This window comes from Dermochelys coriacea, chromosome 2 (assembly GCF_009764565.3).
Source record: "Dermochelys coriacea isolate rDerCor1 chromosome 2, rDerCor1.pri.v4, whole genome shotgun sequence".
Lineage (NCBI taxonomy): Eukaryota > Metazoa > Chordata > Testudines > Dermochelyidae > Dermochelys > Dermochelys coriacea.
In genome coordinates, this window is record NC_050069.1 from 66,197,594 (window position 1) to 66,220,751 (window position 23,158).

At 42.0% G+C, this 23,158-nt stretch overlaps 1 pseudogene; it reads right to left on the minus strand.

Annotated features, from left to right (window-relative positions):
* LOC119850628 overlaps positions 1-22,766 on the minus strand; it is a 107,458-nt pseudogene extending 84,692 nt beyond the window's left edge.
* Positions 22,767-23,158: the final 392 nt, after the last annotated feature.

Consider the following 23,158-nt stretch of genomic DNA (forward strand, 5'->3'; position numbering starts at 1 on the left):
TTGAGTCACTCTGGATTTACACTGATGTAATCAAGAGCAGATTTATCCCTAAATTCATAGCACTAAGTGTAATAATTCAATTAAAATATGTGCTGAATTTTTCTTCCGAAGCAGTCTTGAACTGAAGCAGTCTTTATGGCATTAATAAATCATAGAACTGCTTTGAGGCCTTTGTTTTTAGTACAGCTCCTAAATTTTCAGATTAGGTGAACCAAATATGTATCACAGAATTCTCTTACTGCTAGTTCCTGAGCCTTTGAGCATTGCATCTCATATTTTCCTTCCCTACTATTTTATAGTAAGAAAGTCAGTAGAAAATATAGAGTTCAGCACTACAGAAGTAGAAGCCAAAAGCAGCCATGGGCAGCTGAAACTAACAGGGGCTCTGATTCAGCTTCCTGTGTTTGGTTCCTGCTTTCCGTTTCTGTTTCCATGGAAATCAACATCAGATCATAGAATATCATAGAATATCAGGGTTGGAAGGGACCTCGGGAGATCATCTAGTCCAACCCTCATTGAAAATAAAGTAAGGATTTTAAATTACCTACTTTAAAAATTTCCTCCAACCTTGATAGTTGGGGGATGGGCATATATAATTCAAATACATTTGAATTGTTTGTTAATTAAATACACATTTCTAAAATATTTGATTTCTTTATTTAAAAAAAATGACGAAAGCATTATTACCCTTCAAGTAGTGCACTTATACTGGCTACCCTCCCTCCTCTTTGGGGAAGGCTAGTTTTTTTGCTCTTTTCCTCTGCAATGTACCAAAGGCACATAGACATCATGTGTAATGTGCACACCTTGCTCTGTGCTGTTACTTATCCATTAATATTGTTACGCTGAAAGTTGCTAATGGTTTGCCCATTGGGGTCATTTAAGCATAAATGACCCTCCTGAAGGTGACTGTGTCAGCTAAAGCACTCTCCTTTGTCTGGCTGGTAATGCTCTGAGGTTTGTTTGCAGTTGCACAGAAGGGTCCAAGCCCATCTTTGAAGACCATGTGGTTCCAGAGAAGGCGCTTTGAGCTAGAGAGGTTTCCCAGGAGAAAAGCCCAGGGACTGGGGCAAGAGGAGAAAGCTGTTTTGTTAAGCTTTGAAACTTGCGAGAGACTGAGAGAGACAGGAAGCAGGACCTGGGTGCATTTATAAACAAAGAAAATATTTGATTCCACATCACCAATTTCTGTTCCAAATGGGAGACTGACCTGCAAGATCCCCAGATATGCTGCCACTTGACAAAGGGACAATGATACATTCTGGTTCTAAGAAAGGAGTACTTGTGGCACCTTAGAGACTAACAAATTTATTAGAGCATAAGCTTTCGTGAGCTACAGCTCACGATGAAGTGAGCTGTAGCTCACGAAAGCTTATGCTCTAATAAATTTGTTAGTCTCTAAGGTGCCACAAGTACTCCTTTTCTTTTTGCGAATACAGACTAACAGGGCTGCTACTCTGAATTCTGGTTCTAGTTTGTGATAGGTTAGGCCATGAAGATGAAATGTAAAGGGCCAATTTTAACAGAAACATCCCATGTCTACAGTTCAATATTCTTTCCACCAGCTCCAGTGACTGCCCTTATTGTACAGTGGCTAGAGGCAAAATTAGTCACTATCTGGTAGTCCGACACTGCTGTTCTACTACCAGATGATTATTCATGCCTTTTTCTCACAGCAGTCCTCTAATTCTATGAAACCCAATGGATTAACCTGAATTTGCGAGCAGAATAGCACAAAATGGTATCTCTGCATGAGCTAGTATTCTTTGCAACCTGCAATTACATGGATCCAGTTTAAAAGCCTAAGAACATTATTTCATTAATTCAATTAGTTTCAGTGCCAATAAATACTATATCTTCTGATTGTTTTGAAGTGATTCGTTACCCAACAGGTAGCTGGGGAAACACAATACTGTTTGGCAAAGCATCTAATGAAGTGTCAATGTCTTTAACACACACACCCCCAACAAGAAAAGGGAGAGAAAAAGCAATCAAGGTAAATCTACATAGGATGGTTTCAGAGTAGCAGCCGTGTTAGTCTGTATTCGCAAAAAGAAAAGGAGTACTTGTGGCACCTTAGAGACTAACAAATTTATTAGAGCATAAGCTTTAAAGCTTAAATTTGTTAGTCTCTAAGGTGCCACAAGTACTGCTTTTCTTTCTACATAGGATGGTAGTTTTAAACCATCTAATTACTGTAGCTGCAGCCAGTTATCTCTAAAGCATGGATCACAAAAGCTTTGCTCCTGTGGAAATCAGCCATGCGTGGGAGATCAGGAATTACAGCTACTTTACCAATGTTAGGGATTTACTCTGGTCTCTGAATCAAACCTTTAAAGAGATTTCCTCCAGTGACAAAAGCCCTTTGCCTGATGCTAATGCACAGCATGCAACTAATTTACTTTACAGAAAAGTCGCCTATAACGCAATCACAGCCAGTCTTAACCCTAATTTGTTTAAATGACTTTTATGAGACTTTTTATTATATCACAGGCCTCTCATTTTTACTCAAAGCCATCACTGTTGAGCAGTCTAGTGTGTCACTATGGAGAAAAGATAGCCAGATCATAAGTAACCCCATGGTGTCAATGGCAGAGGGTCTGACTTTTTTTTTCTTGAGGGCTGGGTCAACAATCTTAACTTTGAGTAATCTCTTTCTGCTTCCTTTCTATGTGAGGTGGTTACTCTCATGGGGACTTACAGTTCCAAGGCAGATCTGGTTTTTAAGTGTTCACCCTGCAAACACTTATACACTAGTTTAACTTTAAGCACATGACTGGTCCTACTCAAATCAATGGGACTACTCACATCCTTAAAGCATACGTGTGAGCATTTGCATGTTTGGGACCTAAGTTGGCAAGCACTGGAGTAGTTCACCAAGTCACTGGTAATGAGAGCATTGCAGAATGGATGAAAGAGAAACCTACTGAGTTTCATTTGGATACTTGCACTGAAAAGCATATAAGAGGCAGGTCACAGAGTGCAAAGCACTTAAGGGACACACCAGGGAGAATAAAAGAGCTGGAATCATAGTTTAAGGCCTAGTTTACACTAGAAAGGGTTTGCTGATATAGCTATACCAGAAAACCTTCCCAGTGGAGAGACAGCTCGTATCATTTCCCCCAAACAAAATAAGCTATACTGGTTAAAAACACTTTTTGTCAGTATATAAATATCATAAAAAAAAACAGACATTATTATACCAGCAAAAGTTTCTAGCGTGGACCTGACCTAGTTGTAAGTCTGGAGAAAGATCCTCCAATATTCTTCTGCTTTGTGTTTGCCTCTCCCAGATGTTGGGGGCTTTTCAAGTAGTAAGAAAGAAGAATTACTAGTGTTTCCTCAAGTACAAGAACAGCTGGAGAAAAGTGAGTATTGTGTGGCCTAATGGGTTGGAGCCTGGATTAGGGCTCAGAAGACCTGGATTCTATTCCTGGCTCTGGGTACCGTGTGCCAATCACTTTGCCTCAGTTTCCTCATTTGTAATATGGGGATAATGATACCTACCTCCTTTCTAAAGAGCGTTGAGAGCTACTGTTAGAAATTCTAAGTGTTAGGTATATATTGCATCTAATTCACCACAGTGTTACTCCAGTTTGCCCATTTTACACTAGTATGACTCCACTGAAACCAATGCAGTTGTAGTAGCTTAAAGCAATTCTATAGTGCTGGCACAGTAAGACTCTCCAACTGTGTACAAAATTCAGTTCACCAACCAAGGCAACATCCTTTCAAGTTACTACGCACTGAGTGTATTATGATTTGTAAATTCATTCAACACAGGGAAACATGAAACATTCTAATTCCCTCAAAAGGCTGAGAAATCTGGCATGCCAGATTTGCAAGATGGATGTAAAAGGCCATTATTTATTATTAAGACTAACTCCATCACAAAGCAGTGACCTCAGACTTGATGTTCATGCTAACCCAACTGGATTACTGTTCAGAAAGCTTCATCATTACCATATAAGGCTCAATCAGTGCATTAAAAATTTAAATAGTTAATTGTAATTTAATTAGCTTGGCTTAATTACTTCGCCCAATGGCTGAGCATTTTATGGTTATTGTGAGAGCTTCTCTCATTAGGGGACTGATGTTAAGTGGAAGAGCTTTCCTTATCTCTTCTCCCTTTTCCACCTTAATTTTCAGCATCAGGAATGTGCTGGTGAAAGTTTTACCCAAATTTTGCAATATATCCTTATCAATATCATCACAAATTATAAAAAGCTTCTAGCAATATAACTTCTAAATGAAGTGTAACCAGGGCACTAGCAGACTCAGCTGTTAAGTCATCATATTTCCTATCTGGCCTGACACACTGTCCAATTTGCTCGCAAACTTTATCCCAAAGACAGCTATATGAGCTGCCTGTGACTATGGATGGAATGGGGAAGATAGAAGGACACCCTGCTAAGCCTGCTTGGCTTTCTGAGCTCCCACACTTTGTATACAACCTATCTGTAAACTAAAGGCAACTTCTTAATGACATGACGTCTTTGCAGTTTAGTTGTTTTCTTAATTAATGAAAGCTCCCAGTCCCTAAGCAACAAAACAATTACACTATTGATTTGTAATGTGCTTTAAATCTATTGTACAGGATTCATTCCTGACCATGATCTGATTATATAGTTCACATAAGATGTTTAAAAGAGATGAGACCAAGTGAGCAAGGTAATATTTCTAACTGTGCTTCCATGTCCCATGCATCATACAAATTTAGGGGCAAATCCTATGAAATTACCTATGGGAAGAGTGCCAGGCAACCTTACAAAGTCACCCACAAACCTTCCCTTTTGGGCAGAGGTTACAGAGAGCTGTGAAGGTGGATATTAATATCCCTTTACAGGGTTGGTTGCTCTGTACTACTTCTCTGAAGCCCCTTCCCTCCCTTCCCCTCCTGCTTTGGCCACCCTGAACCTATGAAACTGCCCCCTCTCTGAACCACAATTTACACTGATTCAAGCAGCATTATGTCAGTCACAGATGTCTTCTATGTAATCATAGATGAAGACCATAGAGAGCTGCTCCTCCCCCCGTTCCTGACAACCCAGAGCAGAGCTCAGCTCCCATGGTTTACCATAAAATGGCTTCCATGAAATCTCGAGGGGGTGGGAGGGAAGAATCAATAATGCTGATGTACTCCAAAGCTCTGAGAGAAAGAGTGAAGTGGCTCTATTTAGAAATGTAACTGGCTATTGTGGCTTAAATAGAAATTCGTAACAAATAAAGACGGATTATGTGGGACATGCAAGTTCCAGGAAACAATTGATCCCTTCATGGGAGAGTGCAAAGAATGTACCATTGAAAGGGGATATTAACATGAAAAACTTAGAGGCCTTCAAGTATCAAAATTTTCACTGCAACACCTAGTAAGAGCATCAGGAAAATGGGACCCTATAAAGAAGCCATATTGCAATTTTTTAAGAATATTGGGAAAGGTGAAAGACTTCAATTTTGAGTTATCTATGGTGTCCAGTGCTTGGCAGTCATAGACTTAGTAAGTGAGTCTACTTCATCATGAAGAAGAAAAAGAAAAAGAAGATGGACATAGTGATCTGATTTTGTATCTCATTGCCTGGTGAGGGTCATAAAAAAAAAAAGCAATTCTGCTGGCAAAAGCAGAGAGGGTGATGATCTCAGCAATATCAAGATGGACAGTATTTTCATCTCAGGGGACAGAGGTAAGAATGGGAAAATCCAATGAATTCAGATGTTTCAAGACCTTTAGAAATTTTTTTAAATGACAATACATTTTAAATTTGATGCCTGTCTTCTCTTTTTCATCCTTAAATAAATCACAAACCTTGTTGTGAACTTCTGAAGTGTTCCAAGATTTAGGAATCATGAACTTATAAACTGTAGACTGTGTCTGTGGCTATCGCTAAAAAGTCTGGGGAATGTTACTGAAAAGATATAAATGATTGGGAAAGCTCTTAGGTCTGAATGTTAGAAACGTTAGCTGGGAAAAATTAAAACTGAACCAATGCTTCTGTAAATTCAAAAGAGTTTTAAAAAGTATCCCTCTGTAACAGAATGTACCCCTGTGTACACTCTACACACTACTATCATAATTTTTGTACAAGGCATGTCTTGTAGGTTTATCATTTGACAACTCATAATTTGCTGGTCATTATTGTCCTGATCAAATGTGTCTGACAATATGGTATGTGAAGTTATAAGATTTCCCTGTATGATGTTACTAACACATGTTCCAAACAGAGGTTGGCAAACAGGTCTGGTTCAAACAAAGGAACATGTGTTCTGCTTAATTTGTATTTAAGCAGTAAACAGAAACAAAGGAAGTTCAAACAGGTGAGGAAAAAAGCAGCAGGGAACATCCTTCCCCACAGACTTTTTGTCTCCTGATACCTAGCTGGAAATGTTTTTCAAGAGGGGGATGAAACTATAAAGAGGAAAGACAAACACCCCAAGGTATACCCTCTCTCTCCCCATTGCGCTACTGCATCTGAAGGAATAAAGGAAGCAGCCATTTGACTGGAGAAAGGGTTCTGACCTAAAGACTTTGGTCAGTAAGACTAATGAAAGCATGTGGAGAGAAAGCTTTGCTTTTAATTTAACATAGTTTGTTAAGTTGGGTACCACTTGTGTCTTATCTTTATTTTTCTTGTAACCATTTCTGACTTTATGCCTCATTATTTGTACTCACTTAAAATCTCTTTATAGTTAATAAACTTGTCTTATTGTTTTATCTAATCCAGTGTGTTTAAATTTAAGTGTTTGGGAAACTCCATTTGGGGTGGTAAGTTGTGTACATATTATTTCTATTGAAGAAATAACACACTTTTTATAAACTTGTATTGTCCAGGAGAGGGCTGGGCAGTACAGGACATATGTTTCTGATGGAAAATCTAAGACTTGTGTGTTGGAAGTCACCCTGTGGTATAACCAAGGCTGGAATGTAACCCATGTGTGGCTGGCAGGGTACAGTTGCACACAAATACTCATGGTGTGGCTTGCATGCTGGAAGACTCCTTGTGAGCTGCCCAGATGGGAGCTCCTTCAGCAAGGCATTGTAAAGCATGCACATTTGCAGAACAGGGGTGACACAGCTGCTCATTAGTCTAGATTGTACCTGGGTATGTCACACCCTCCCTCTTCCTGACCAAAAGGCTGTCATCCTTTGTGGGGCCTCACTAAGTCCATCGCTTTCTGCTAGGAGGATATCTGCTGTCTTCAAATTCAGCACTTCCCTGTAGTCACATGGTGGATGAAGTCACATAGTATGCTAGAGTTTAAAAGAGCAGCCAGTCAGACCTCAGCAGAGAATCAAATGTGAGGCTGGCCTCCCGCATGAATTATCAAACACAAGGGACTGCTGGGGAGTCAAGGAAACAGAAAGATGTGGCAGTTATTGTACCTGTTGCTGTTAAGGGAGAGGGACGTGAGGAAAAGGAAAGGAGAGCGGAGGCCTAAGTGATCTGAAAAAGTGAATTGAGAGAAAGAGAAGGATGGATTAGGTTAACCAAGAAGAATCTGATAGGAAGAAGACAGGGAGAAGTTTGAATGCTTAGAAACAGAGGGAAGGAGAAGGATTAGTCCAAGTTCAAATAAGCTTCCAAATTTGGGGATGCCTATTGGAACCAAATAACCATGTGTTAATCTCCTGAGGCTCTGCCTACCACTGCTGAACATGAGATCTACTTGTTTTGCAGGGTGGACTCATTAGAAAGTGGCCCCCGTTGTTGACAGCTTTGTCAATCATTTGGTGCAGTTCCTGTAATAAGCATCTTCTTAACAAATGTGTCAGCAGTCAGGCAGAGACTGAAATGCAAGAAGGAGAGTGAACATCTGCTGGCATATTTGGCAATGTAACTCTGAGCCAAGATTATTTCTAACTAGAGCTGTGTTTCAGTTCACAGCATGCTTATGCCACCTTACTATTGTTTGGGGGTGCTTATGAGGTCATGTCACTAAACTTTGCTTTGAACTTTAGGTTCAACCAATTCAGAGCAAAATGCAGCTGCAATCGTTGATTTCTGCACGCCTTTGATCCAAAACCATAACTCTGCTCAGGTTTGCTTGTGGTTCCTGAGCTTCAGCTTGCACAGAATGTTTGCACAGCTCCACTTATAAGTTGTTTGCTTCTGATCAGCCTAGGGGGTATATTTTTCAGCTGGGTGACACCTAGCTGGCAAGCACAAATTGCATCCAGAGTATGTAGTCATATCTCCAATTTCATCTGCATGTGTGATTTGCAGCATTGCAAGTTTGCCAATTGCACCAGCAAACAGAAGTCCACCCCTCATAAATTTAGCCACTATCCCGCTCCTATTGATGACAGCAACAAAATTCCTAGGCACAGATTCTCACAGGTAGTTAGACTCCTAACTTCCATGGAAATCCATTGAGGATCTGGACTCCACTGACTTAGACAGGGCAAGATAGATCCTGGTCATATAGGTTTGATTAGAACAGGCAAATTCCAACCCATTTTGAGCTAAGTGTCTGCCTGCCCTTTGGACTTGATCCTGTGCAATACCAGCCACCGCCTGGGAGTTAGTGTTCAGTAACTTGAAGGAACATGCCTGTTTTCAGCCTGTCTGAGGGCTTGCAATGGAGAGGGGTTAATACAATCATTCACCAGTACTCTTTCCAGACCATGCTATGAAACACTGAACAGAAGGAGGATTTCCCTTCCCACTCCATAAATCCATTTAAGATAAGATTATGAACCATATTCACCCAATTTTTGTTGTGAGCTTAGTGCACCACAGTCCTCCTGTCATGGTTACAGAAGGCTGTAAAGTTCAGGCAGCCTCCGAGAGGCTCAGATTCAAACTTCCAGATGTGAAATGGCAGCTTCTTTCATTCCACAGGACTCGAACAGAGTAGGTCTGTGTTCCAGCCACACTTCGAGGTCACTGCATAAGATATTGTGGAAATACACAATGTGTGCACAGAGCTTAGCAGGAAAGGGCTTGTTTTAATAACTAAACGCATGTTAGCAGCGTACAGAGAATGTCCTTTTCAGCAGCTCTCTGCCACACTGAGATGACAAAGAAATAAGAGGGAACACTTCCTCTCTGGACAGATCTTGATCTGAATATGGATCTCATTTCAAGTTAGTGAACAACTAGCACTGAGGGTCTCAAACCCAGGCTCCAAGTATTACTTCCCAGCCTGCATTTTCTACCTTTATATTTCTTCCCCTCAATGCCAGTGCCCACAGAAAGAAGAAAAACAAAACAAAAACAACATTGCTGCTGGCAAGCTGTGTGAAACCTCCACACGTCACCTGCTTCTAGTGCTGTCCTTCCAATACCTATCCCTGATGAGCTGGCTCAGTGGTGCAAGTTAGCTCCTAATTACCTCTCTCCTGGTTTCTCGTTTTCCCCCCTGAGGACAGCCTTTCCAAGAAATAACATACATGCACACACCTGGCACTGTGAGATAGGGAAACTCACCATGGATACCAGGCTACCATTCCCAGCCCGACTGGTGCTTTTGGGATTTGAGTAACTATCTCCAGAATGTGGCAAACTCCAGGTGTGCATTACCCAATGTCTTGAGACACTGCACACAAATAGCTAAGATGGAGAAGGGGAGAAAAAAGCAAAATGGTAATCTTAATCTTTCTTTTAATATGCTACCCCATTCCAGAGAAGAGCAGCTGTGCTTGCACAATGTGTCCTACTTGGCATGATAAATAGTATATATATATATACACACACACACACACACACACACACACACACATACTCTTTCTCTCTCTCTCTCTCTCTCTCTCTCTCTCTCTCATAGAGTTTTAAAACATGTTTATTTACAGGGGGTGGAGGCTAGCTCACAATGTCTTTTATCAATATAAAAGCTGAATAGAAATAAGTATGGCCTGCCAGGGTTGGGACTGCAAATAAAATTGTACAATAAATATCAACCAAGGTACCCCAAAGGGTTAAACTGATAAATGAACAAATACTGGAGCTCCTCTTGTTACAGTTTAAATGCTGATTGGAAGGAAGAGATCACTGTAGGTCAGCATGTCCTTTACATTGTGAATAGCTTGACACAAGCTAATAAACCCAGCCGCCTATGGCAAAGATAATTTATTTTATATTCCTAGACATCACATGCAATGTATTTTTTTTAAAGGAAGGGATAGAAATCTGGTTCAAGGAAAATGTTAAACAGGAGGATGTGAAAATTTGGCACCAAAGTTTGATAGCTCAGATCTCACTACCCTTTTGTGATACAGTATAATCCTATTTATACCTTTACATTTTTCTCTTCTCTTAAGTGTGGTAAATGAATGTCATAGCCAATGTGACTTTGAGCCAGTGCAGTGTGGTTCAGTGGACTTCTTTGGGATTGGGAAAAAAGATAAATCCACACACACCACTGCCTCACAGGCAAGCACATGTAGATACACATCCCTCTCCTGTCATAAAATAAACCCAGTTGATTTATGAAGAGCCTCTTGAATCAAGATAATTATAAACTAACAGATTTCAAGTTTATTTCCTGAGTAGTCCAGTTGAGGACGGCTCCTCCACAGTCTTCTAATGAGGAAGCCATACCCTAGAGAGTAGTCTGCTTTGCTCCTGTCTTGCACTTGCTACATTTCACATGGATGAGGTAATTTGACTGCAGATGAGGTAACCGTGCGACTTGGCCATGAGCTGGAAGAGGTTACCATATGATCATTCATGTAAACATAGGGACTGTTCCCCTAGGACGCTGACTGACAGCTGCGTTCTGCTGTTGTGCTGCGCTCCGAGACTGGTAGAGGAGAGGAATCGGTGGGAGTAACACAGGACTCACAGAGCCTGTCTGCTCTCTTAAAGGAGACAGATCACAGACTGAATAGTTGTCATGTACTATAGACACCAGTACACCCAGCAACAACAGCACAGCTCTGAGAGGTCTCGGCCTGTTGTGCCTGAAACCAGCATATGGCTCACAAGAGAAGCGATAAGACCCACTAGGTGGGTCACTACTATTGGCTATGGACTGTTTGGGTAAAATGAATCTGAAGGCATGTTACTGTGCACATCAGACTGTGCTGACACCTTGGGAGCTGGTGGGAGAGTCCACAGAAACAGAACAGGTGGAGTCAAGAATTGTTTTTTCCATCAAGGGATACAACCAGAAATCCAAATGAGTTACTATAAGTATAGAAGAGTAACAGAACTACCCCATCCTGCGGTTTAAGCCAGCCCTGTGCCTTGGAATGGAGCCTGCCTTTCCGGAGGAACTGTGCCCCAGGTCTCCCAAGCAGCCAGTTTATAGTTCTTTCCAGGAGGATGGGAAAAGAAAAGCCGAGTGAAGGTTAACCCCCCATTCATGAACCCTGCCATCATCACAAGTCCTCTCTAGAAGCAGTGTCCATATTGCACTGCATCAGAGATACAGGAACATTTGCTTTTCATTAAAAAGAAAAGGAGTACCCGTAGCACCTTAGAGACTACAAATTTGTTAGTCTCTAAGGGTGCCATGGGTACTCCTTTTCTTTTTGCGAATACAGACTAACACGGCTGCTACTCTGAAACCTTGCTTTTCATTGTTCATGGAACATTCTTAATATTTCATTTCTTTTTATCTGGGGTAGGATTCAGATTTTGCATCCTTGTTTTTCTTCTCTCTCTACATTACCCTTTCTAAATAGGTGTGCAGCTTCTCTTCTCCTTCTCTCAGTCCAGGTGATTATGTTCTTCTCCAAGTGTCTGGTTACTACTCAGGGGCACTTCTTCCTGTGCTGTAAAGTGCTTTACTCCCAAGGTTTCAAGGCGCCATTGTTTGTTCCTTTGTCCACAGAGGGTACAGTGAGAAGGGCAAGGTACCTACCAGAGAATTGGGCGTTTTTCTTGTGGAGGCTGAATTTTTTGTACATGATGGTAAAGATTTCATCAGTTCAATTCAGAAATGGGGTGAAAGTCCCTGAATCTGCAAGAGGCTGAGTGTAATTATTTTCTGCTAGTGGACAAAATATTTTCCCAGTGACATGATATTCATGTCTTCCTCTTTCCACTGGATGCAGGTACAGAATGCCTAGGCCCCACAGGATTTGCTGGCCACATTGGCCTGACATGCAAGAAAACACTAAAACACCCACCTTATGTCAGGGGCCTCACGACATTATGATGATTTACATTATGGCAGAGCTTAGAAACTCCACACAAGGATGAGCGCCCATTGTGCTAGGTGCTGTTCTGACAAGTGAAGATGGCAGTCCCTGCCCCCAGCAAATTTACCTATCAGACTGAACAAACAGACTTGGGGTGGACTAGGAGGATGAAGTAACAATAAAAAGAACAGAAGGCAGCAGAGGAGAGGAAGTTCTCAGAGTCCTGTGTTATCATTCTGGAGCCTGCTAAATGCCTGGTAGATTATTGGAGTTTTCCAAGAGCATCCTTTTGGCTAAAGATCTGCCCAGATCAAATTGTAACGCAGTTCCCAGCAGTGACTTCTGCCTCAGTGGACTCTATTTAACCTCACGTTTGTTTAAACTAGTAGTTTAAATAAACTTCATTTCAGCACACTGACTGCTGTAGGTGGAACACTGTTCTAGAGAGACCACAAACCAAGATAACTCTAGGAACAAGCCACAAACAATCTAGGGCCCTCAAGGCTAATGTTGATGGTGCAAGGCCCCTTGACGTAGGGAGGCACATGTTCTGTTCAGCCCACCAGATATACGAGGCTGCACTTTCCTGGCCAAGGCCTTAAATAGCTGAACTCCTTAGAAAGGCCATTTGAGGCTGGTCCAACCAACCCATGACAGTGCAAAGCATTGCCATGTATAAGATCCAAGTGCAGGTCCCCAGCTCAGTCCCTGACTGCCAGGCCAGCAGGTGCTAAAAGCACTGTGGAGTCAGCACATTCGGCCCCTAGAGAGGAGGGAGCACTTTCAATCACTCTTTAGTGAGCCTGCCTGGCCAAAATAAGGAATAGCACTAATGGGCCCTGGAGGGAGCCACACTTTTATCCCTCTCCTCCTCCCAGAGAAGCGGACCCAAGGACCAGAGTTCATGAGATGAAAATTAATAGTAGTTATAATTAGAACATATAGAGAACAAAAACAGCAGCATACAGGGTGAGATAGTGCCTGACCATTACGGCTGTGCTAAGACTGGAACAAGGAACCTTTTATGTCCCTTGATCTTCCACCCTTGTTTAATGACCAGGCAAGTCCCCAGCAAGCCATCGTGAAGGGCAGGAAAAAGGAGGGAGGCATAGCATGCTCTCCCTCCCTCTGCATCAGCCAGCAGAGCTGGCCCGTCCTACGATAGAAAGCACTCTGCACCAGGAATGATACAGGGTGCACGCTTCCCTGCATAGCAGCAAGAGCCAGAAAGAGTTGCACCTTCTGAGACACCACCTCCCTGGGGCAATGCAGTGCTCCACCATGATTTGCTCAGACTGCAACTCCACAGCTCGACTGAGCCCACAGCATGTGGTCAGCCTGTAAATTCACTAGTGCAGGATGTTGGACTCAGACACCAGAGCTAGATTTCAAAAAAGAACTTGCTAATTTTATAACCTATAACATTTGCTGTCGTTAATAGTAAGATACCGTTAATCATACCCATGCCTCCTGCTGTAATCTGATCGTCTGCACAGTCTCTCCTCCTCGCGTAACATAGCTAGATGAAGTAGGTTTCTTATCTTACTCAGAAGCATGAAGCATTGGTCATTGCTGGAGGCAGGATACCTGGTTTGGCAGAACAATGGTCTGATCACATATAGCAAGTCCTAAAGCGTGTTGCCATTTCACAGTGTCTGTGAATACAAGGCAGCATCCCAAAAAACATAGGTTGCTCTGGAACCTTGCCCTCTCCTGTAACTCTGAAATCTTTAGAGTTGGAGGCCCTCACACTGAACACTTTCTCTATTTTAGGTATTTATATGGTCCCCACTATTGTAAGTATCTGAGCACCTCACAATCTTTCATATATTTGTCCTGACCTTCCCAGAGCGCTGTGAGGAAGCACTATTATCCCATTTTACAGATGGGGAACTGGGGCAAAGAGAGACTGAGGGTACATCTACACTTCAATAAAAGACTCGCAACATGGCCGCAGCTGGCCTGGGTCAGCTGACTTTGGCTCACGGAGCTACAAATTGCCTGTGTAGACATTCTGGCTCAGGCTGGAGCCCGGGCTCTGGGACCCTTCTCCTCTCAAAGAGCCCCACAGCTCAGGCTCCAGCCCTGCCCCCAAATGTCTACAGAGCAATTGTACAGCCCACAGCCTGAGGCCCATGAGTCAGAGTAAGCTGACCTGGGCCAGCTGTGGGTGTTTAATTGCAGTGTAGACATACTCTAAACGCCTTGTCCCAGGTCACACAGGAAGCCCGTGGCAGACTAGAGACTTGAACCGTAACCACTGGGTCATCTTTCCTTCAAACTCTAGCATCAGCTCTGACAGTTTACAGTGCACGCATAGAATTTGCTAAGAGTGCTCTGTGCCATATCAGCATAACCAATGCCAGCAGAGGATGTGAAGCATGCTCAATGGATAAACATATACTAAATATATAGATATTATACAGATTATGTCAAACAGCCGTTGTGAAAAAACAGCAGCAAAAGAGTTAACAGGCATCAGCAGCTTGTTGCTAATCAAGGAACTTGGATGCTATCTCACCTTAGAGGGTAACATGCAGCTAGTCCTTTCTCAGGCATTTTTTGGCATGTAGCATTGTCAGAAAACCACCTGTTACTTGGGAGAGATTCAAAAGAATTTTAAGCCATAATTAAACAATAATGATTTAAAAAAACATATTGTATGTTACTATCTAACCTTTGGACAGATGTGTTATTTAAGTGTGGTTACGATCTGTGCTATTAATTTTAAACAACATATGATCAAAGATCATGTCTGGCTTTGTGCTTTGTTTCCCTTCAGCTTCTGGCTTATGTGCTCATGCCAGACAGTTGTGGTTTGTGTCATATGGCAGGAAAAGCTTATTTTACATGCTGTCTAAATTTGTACTATACAGCACATTAAAACATCTCAGTCAGCCCATCAGAATTAAGTTGTCGCATTATTTAGTATGGCAAGTGAATTACAGCTGTAGGAAGAGGGCACAGTGTGAGATAATAGGGATTTTTTAGGCACACGTACCACCAATTGCTGAGGCTATAGACCTGCTGCCTTTAAAATGACTGAAGCACAGACTAGCTATCTTCTCTTGGTACATGCATTTGAATAATCTATGTAGCCAGTGGCTACTAGTGTAGCTGGCTGAAGAACCTTGAAAACACCAGTACTGCCAACACCACACTTCTAAAAATCATGAGGCAGGTCCAAAAAAGGTATGTGATTGACTTAAAAATCATGAGATTTAAAAACTAATACACCCTGGGTTATTTTATTTGCCTTCTGGTTTGAGCCTTCGGGGTTCACCCTTTTCAAGCTTTTTCCCCCACAACCATGAAGGGCTAGAAAACTATCTTTAAAAAAAGGGGGCGGGGGGTAGAGTGATTCTCATTCTAAGTCTCATTTCCAGTCTGTATATAGTAGGGTAATAGCACACAAAAGACCAGATTTCACAGTCTGTGACACATTTTCATGGTCATGAATTTGGTAGGGCCCTAGTCATGTGACAGGGTTACAGTATATAGTAATCAAGCCTGTGACTCAGAGACTCAAAGGAATAGGATGGCCATGAGAGTTGCTGTCTAGAGAGACCAGGGACGGATAGAGCTGGAGAAACAGCCATAAGGGCCCTGTGGTGAAGGATCATGGAGAGGGCCTGGGAGAGGCAGACTACAGAAGGAGGATTTTTTGTGAAAGGGAAGCCAGAGAAGAAGAGACAACCACAAGTGGTTCTGGGAAAAGAGAAGCAGGTTAGTTTGAGTGTGGACAGCCTGTGGTATGAAGTCCCAGAACTAGTGGCCTGTAGCAGAGGGAGGGGAGAGGTCTACCCTTGTTTTGCCACCCAGAAGAATGGTGCAGAAATCTGTGCAACAATGGGACCAAGAGCCTGAGAAGGCTAGAATGACACTTGGGTCAAGAAACTGATCACTTGTCTGGACAGGGTGTGAGGGAGCTGCCCTTTGTCCTGTGTCAACAAGAGAGATCAACATTCACTCTGGTGGGGAAGGGAAAACTAGTGCCTGAAAGGGGATTTCAAGGGGAGACCAGTGTTTCAAAAACTGGACACACTTCTTTTCACCAGAGGCTTGCATTCAAATGTGGTGTAGCTCAGAAGTGAAATGACTGGATTTCAGCTTCCAACTCACAAATTATCGCAAGTAACATAATTTTGGTCCCTGTGGGAGCCAGCCTCACCACAACACCTGATCAGCTTTCACCTGATTTTCAGCTCTGTCCAGGGGAGAACCTTTTCTGACTGGTTCAGGCTGTCTTCCCTCCTTCCTGCATCCTGGCGAAGAGCAGCCATTCAGAGCTGCTACAGGAAGCAGATACAACTCGCCTTCGCTTCAGGAGCTAAGAGGAGTTTTCAGGTGGGGCAGAGGGGTGTTGGGAAGAGCTGACACCATTTGTCACAGGAGGGAAGGGAACAGAGAGATCCCAACAGCTTGAAGCAGTCTGTTCCCACTTCCTCTCCCCTTGCTGTGAACAATGGGTCGTCTGCTCTCTGCTGCCACTTTCCCTCTCCAACCCTGCAACATCAGACCCAGGAAGGGGGTGAAGAATCTCCCCAGCTGCAAGAGGAGCAGATGTTGGGCTGAAGGGCAAATGGGATGCAGAATTGATGATGTATCTGGTGGATAGGGTTGATTGGGGTGCTGGGGAACAAAAGTAACTAACAGGGTGCAGCAGCAAAATCATACCAAAAATCCCACCACAGTAGCATTTAACTTCCAAAAAGGGAACTACACAAAATGAGGAGGCTGGTTAAACGGAAATTAAAAGGAAGAGTCACAAGAGTGAAATGCCCTGAAAGCTGCCATGGAAACTATTGTAAAACATCATAATAGAGGCTCAAACTCTCGGTATTCTCCAAATTTTGTTAAAAAAAAGTAAGAGATCAAAAAATGCCACCATGGCTAAACAGAGTAAAGAGACAGTTAGACAAAAAAAGACATCTTTTAAATTGAAAGTCCAATACTAGTGAGGAAAATAGAAAGGAACATAAACTCTGGCAAATCAAGTATAAAAGTATAATTAGGCAGGCCAAAAAAGCATTTGAAGTCAACTAACAAAAGAGACAAAAATTAACAGCAAATTTATTTAAAGTACATCAGAAGCAGAGAGCCTGACAATCACTGGGGTCACTGTAAAATCGAGATGCTAAAGGAGCACTCAAGGAAGACAAGGCCACTGAGGAGAAGCTAAATGAATTCTTTGCATCAGTCTTCATTGCAGAGGATATGAGGGAGATTTCTACACCTGAGCCATTCTTTTTAGGTGACAAATTTGAGGAATTGTCCCAGATTGAGGTGTTAATACAAGAGGCTTTGGAACAAATTGATAAATTAAACAGTAATACATCAACAGACCAGATGGTATTCACCCAAGAGTTCTGAAAGAACTCAGAACGCAGAACTACTAACTGTGGTATGCAATGTATCACTTAAATCCAGCCTCTGCCCCAGTGACTGGCAGATAGCTAATGTAAAGCTAACATTTTAAAAAGGCTCCAGAGGCAATTCAGGCAATTACAGGCCAGTAAGTCTAACTCAGTATCAGGCAATTGGTTGAAACTATCATAAAGAACAGAATGAGTCAGACACAGATGAACATGATATTTGGAGAAGAGTCAACATGGCTTTTATAAGGAAAATCATGGCACTGCCAATCTTACTTCTTTGAGGTGGTCAACAACATGTGGACAAGGTTGACCCAGTGGATGGAGTGTATTTGGAGGTTTCAGAGTAGCAGCCGTGTTAGTCTGTATTCGCAAAAAGAAAAGGAGTACTTGTGGCACCTTAGAGACTAACAAATTTCACGAAAGCTTATGCTCTAATAAATTTGTTAGTCTCTAAGGTGCCACAAGTACTCCTTTTCTTTTAGTGTATTTGGACTTCAGAAGCTTTTTACAAGGTCCCTCACCAAAGGCTCTTAAGCAAAGTAGGCAGTCATGGGACAAGAGGGAAGGGTCCTCTCACGATCTGTAACTGGTTAAAAGATAGGAAACAAAGGTCTGCTTTCACAGTGGGAAGAGGAAATAGTTGGGTCTCCTAAGCAGGGCCATCCCTACCCATACGCAAAGTACACAGCTGCGTAGGGCACCAGGAAATTTGGGGCACCACATTTCCTGGTGCCCTACACAGCTGTGTGCTGCTCCAGTGCTTCCCTAAAGTTCCGCCCTGCTCTGCCCCAGCCCCGCCCCCACTCCCCTGAGGACTGCAGCAGGGCCGGGCCTGCACTCACTGACAGCGGGAAGTGCAGCCACCTGGCCCCAGCTGCACCTCTGGTGAGTGCTGGGGGGCTGTTCCGCCCCGCCCCCCAAGCCAGCCCCCCCTTCCTCCCACAGAGGGGGGCTGCGTAGGGACCCAGAATAGCTAGGGACGGCCCTGCTCCTAAGGGTCTTTACTGGGACCAGTGCTGTGCAATATGTTCATAAATGATCTGGAGAAAGGGGTAAACAGAGAGGTAGCAAAGTCTGCAGATGATACAAAATTGTTCAAAATAGTTAAGACCAAAGCTGACTGCAAAGAGTACAAAGGGATCTCACTAAATTGGATGAAAGGTGGATGAAATTAAATGTTGATAAGTGCAAATAATGCACACTGGAAAATATAATCCCAACTATACATACAAAATACATCTAATTAACTATTAACACTCAAGAAAGAGATCTTGAAGTCATTGTGAATATTTCTTTGAAAACATCTGCTCAATGTGTAAGCAGCAGTCAAAAAACCACAAGTGTTAGAAACTATTAGAAAAGGGATAGATATAAGACAGAAAATATCATAATGCCACTACATAAATCCATGGTTCTGCCCGTACCTTGAATACTGCATGCAGTTCTGGTTGGCCCATCTCAAAAAAGAAACACTCATAGGAGTATAGGACTGGAAGGGACCTTGAGAGATCTTTTAGTCCAGTCCCCTGCACTCAAGGTAAGTAAGTATTATCTAGACTATCCCTGATAAGTGTTTGTCTAACCTGCTCTTAAAAACCTTCAATGATGGAGATTCCACAGCCTCCCTAGGCAAGTTATTCCAGTGCTTAACTACCCATACAATTCAGAAGTTTTTCCTAATGTCCAACCAAAACCTCCCTTGCTGCCATTTAACCCCACTGCTTCTTGTCCTACCCTCAGAGGTTAACGAGAACAATTTTTCTCTCTCCTCCTTGTACAACCTGTTAGGTATTTGAAAACTGTTATGTCCTCTCTCAGTCTTCTCTTTTCCAGATTAAACAAACCAGTTTTTTAGTCTTCCCTTATAGGGTCATGGTTTCTAGACTTTAATTATTTTTGTTGCTCTTCTCTGGACTTTCTCCAACTTGTCCACATCTTTCCTGAAATGTGGTGCCCAGAACTGGACACAATACTCCAGTTGAGGCCTAATCAGCACGGAGTAGAGTGGAGAATTATTTCTCTTATTGTCTTACTTACAACACTCCTGCTAATAGATCCCAGAATTATGTTTGCTTTTTTTTGCAATAGTGTTACACTCATAGTGTGACTCATATTTAGCTTATGGTGCACTATTACTTCCAGAACCCTTTCCACAGTACTCCTTCCTAGGCAGTCATTTCCCATTTTGTATGTGTGCAATTGATTGTTCCTTTCTAAGTGTAGTACTTTGCATTTGTCCTTATTGAATTTCATCCTATTTACTTCAGACCATTTATCCAGTTTGTCCAGATCATTTTGAATTTTAATTCAATTTGTCCCCCAAAGCACTTGCAACCCTTCCGGTTGTTATCATCTGCAAACTTTCTAAGCGTATTCTCTATGCCATTATCTAAATCATTGATGAAGATATTGAACATAACCAGCCCTGGGACTGATCCCTACGGGACCCCACTCGTTATGCCTTCCAGCTTGACTATGAACCACTGATATCTCTATGGGAATAGTTTTTCTATGGGACATACTCTATGGGAACAGTTTTTCAACCAGTTATGCTCTCACCTTATAGTAACTCCCTCTAGGTTCTATTTCCCTAGTTTGTTTATGAGGTCATGCAAGACAGTATCAAAAGCCTTACTAAAGTCAAGATATACCACATCTAATGCTTCCCCCCATCTTCAAGTCTTGTTACCCTGTCAAAGAAAGCTATTAGATATATTAGAATTGGAAAAAGTACAGAGAAGGGCAACAAAAATGACAAAGGGTATGGAACAGCTTCCATATGAGGAAAGATTACAAAGACTGGGACTGTTCAGCTTAGAAAAGAGATGACATGGAGGGATATGATAGAGGCCTATAAAATCATGAATGGTGTGGAGAAAGTGAATAGAGAAGTGTTTAGTCCTTCACATAAAACACAAACCAGGGGTCACCCTATGAAATTAATAGGTAGCAGGTTTAAAACAAGCATATAAGGAAAGGCTTCTCCACACAATGTACAGTTAACCTATGGAACTCATTGCCAGAGGATGTTGTGAAGGCCAGAAGTATAACTTGATTCAAAAAACAATTAGTTGTGTTCATGGAGAATAGGTCCATCAATGACTATAGCCAGGATGGTCAGGACACCAACCCATGCACTGGGTGTCCCTAAATCTCTTATGCCAGAAGCTCAGACTGGACAGGAAGTCACTCAATAATTGCCCTGTTCTGTTCATTCCTACTGAAGCATCTGGCCCTGGTCACTGTGGGAAAACAGGATACTGGGCTAGATGGTTCATTGGTTTGACCCCATATGGTCATTCCTATGTTCTTATTTCTCACTATATAATGGCTAAATTAATTATCAGACACATATTGGGGACAGAAAGTTCAAAAATCAGAAAATGGCTCACAAAACATTTAATCTTTTTTTTAAAGAAAAATCTCATGATTTTAGGAACCAACTGATGACTTTCAAACTTTTGCAGTTGGCAATACTGGGATTATATTAAATCACAGCCATACCAGGGTACAGTACAAAAGCCCAAATTAGCCAGAGGAAGAGAGACTGTTTTCAATGGCCACATCATCAAACCTGACCCAAGTTTATCAGAATGACCATGAGATCACTGCAGGTCATGACTGAGAAGCAAAGACTCAATAGTGCAGGGAAGCTTACATACCACTAACAAGAGATGAGCACTGTGCGGGGAGGCGCCCTCAATATTTAAGAAATTCACCAAATGAAGAAACAGTGATGCAAAGAATGAAAAGGAATTAGTGCAAATAAGATATTTCCTCCATTGGCAAGCCAGTGAGGGGGAAATCACGGCCCCACTTGCTTTCCTCCCTAACCTCTTTCAGATAAGTCATTTCTAGAGAGTAGCAACATAGAAGCAGTCCTGGTGCACCTCAAGAACTGGGGATGCAATTCTCACTGGATTTATTGTGGGGGCTGGGGTTCCTCCTTCCCTCCCTACTCACTGCACAGTAATTAAGGGAGCCACAAACTGGCCTTCCACAAGGGCAGTTTTCAAGTGTCTCTCTGTTCCCTGCTATGACTATGTCTCCAATGGCATCCTGTTGTTGCTGCTTTGTGGCCTCCTAATGGAACGTGGAGATGAGCTCTATATAGATAGGAGCACAAGTATGAATAACTAAAGGGAAATGTATCAAATTCTATTTCACCTCCTCACTTTTCTGAGTGGCACAGTGCCCCAATTAGAGCTGGGTGAATAATAGATTTTTTGATTCAGGAACTGAACTGACAGAATAGAGGGGAAAAAATTGTTTCAGGTTAGCCTGCAATGACAGTTTTTCAGTTTTTCATGCTGAAATGAAAAACCAAAGAACATTTAGTGTCCGGATAAACTATATGATCAGTTTGGTCCAAAACTAAAGTTTAGTTTAATTTTGGAGTGTCATTTTTAATCCATTTTTTGGCATCTTTGTTTGGTTTTATTAATCCAGCTACATTTTTAAACTAAACATTTGGAAATGGAAAGTTAAAACATTTTGGGTCAAAAACGTTGACCCAAAATGTTCAAATTGTTGGGAATTTTTCTCTATTCTTTTTTTCAGCTGTAGCTATTCAGAGACCTGAATTCACTACAGTTTAAGTTGACCCAAACTGTATTTTCCAGCAATAAACTATTCACCAAAAACATTTTGGCTATCTCTAATCCCAATGCCAGAAGATCACTACGAATGATCTTCAGGGGAAGCAGCTGTCCTAAAGCTTCACGTCTACATCCTGAAAATAAAAAGCAGAAAATTTTGCATGTGAAATAACTGCCCCAAAACCAAAACATTTGGTAAAGGCTTCTAGAGAGAAAATGATTAGATTTAGAAGGAAGGTTATCCCCAGGTTCTGCCCAACTCCTGAAGCCAGATATAAGGTGCAGTTTGAGTACTAGCATGGGCAGCATACGCCTGGGTTAAAGTGATCTCACTGTGCTGATTTAGTGTGCAGTACGTACTGTACTTGGATGGCTATTTTAGAAAGACTAAACTAACACACACACTTATCAGGCAAGTGTGTCTGCAGGGCAAGAGGGGGATGTCTGAGGCAGAAAGTTGCAGCTGAGGTGATTGTGTAACACAGACTCAATGCAGGAATCACTGGGTGAAATTCTATGACCTATAGTATGCCGGAGGTCAGTTTAAATGGTCATAATGGTCCCTTCTGGCCTTAAAAATCTTTGAATCCATATAGGAACTTGAAATGACCAGATTCCTCAGAAATTGGGATTCTGTTGCTTCTTTATATATTTTTAATATACTGTCAGACACGCACCCTCCTGGACAAAGAGAGAGATGGTAGCCATGGTCGTAAGTATTCTTTTTTCTTACTGGTAATATTCTATTGGTGGGGGGGGGTGAGGGTTCTTGGTGCTGAGCAGATTTTATATTTCATTCAAAGGAGAAAAGGTTAAAGAAGGGGAAATATTTCAAATTAATCATCAGAAATGTGGAGCTGTTCTAGAAATGAGGCACCGGGACGAACATGTGGGAAGCTCAAGCAATTTAGTGCTAGTGTTTTCCTAATAGGCTTTTTAAACTGCACTTTCCCAACCTCAGATTAAGTAGCTCTCCACTCTCCTTGGAAAGGTCCAAGAGCTAATGATAGCCGCACTAATTGCTGTTTCCTTTTGCCAATTAGATAAAAGGGCTCCCCTATTGTCTATTATTACTTCATAATTTTAATTGTATGAAAAAC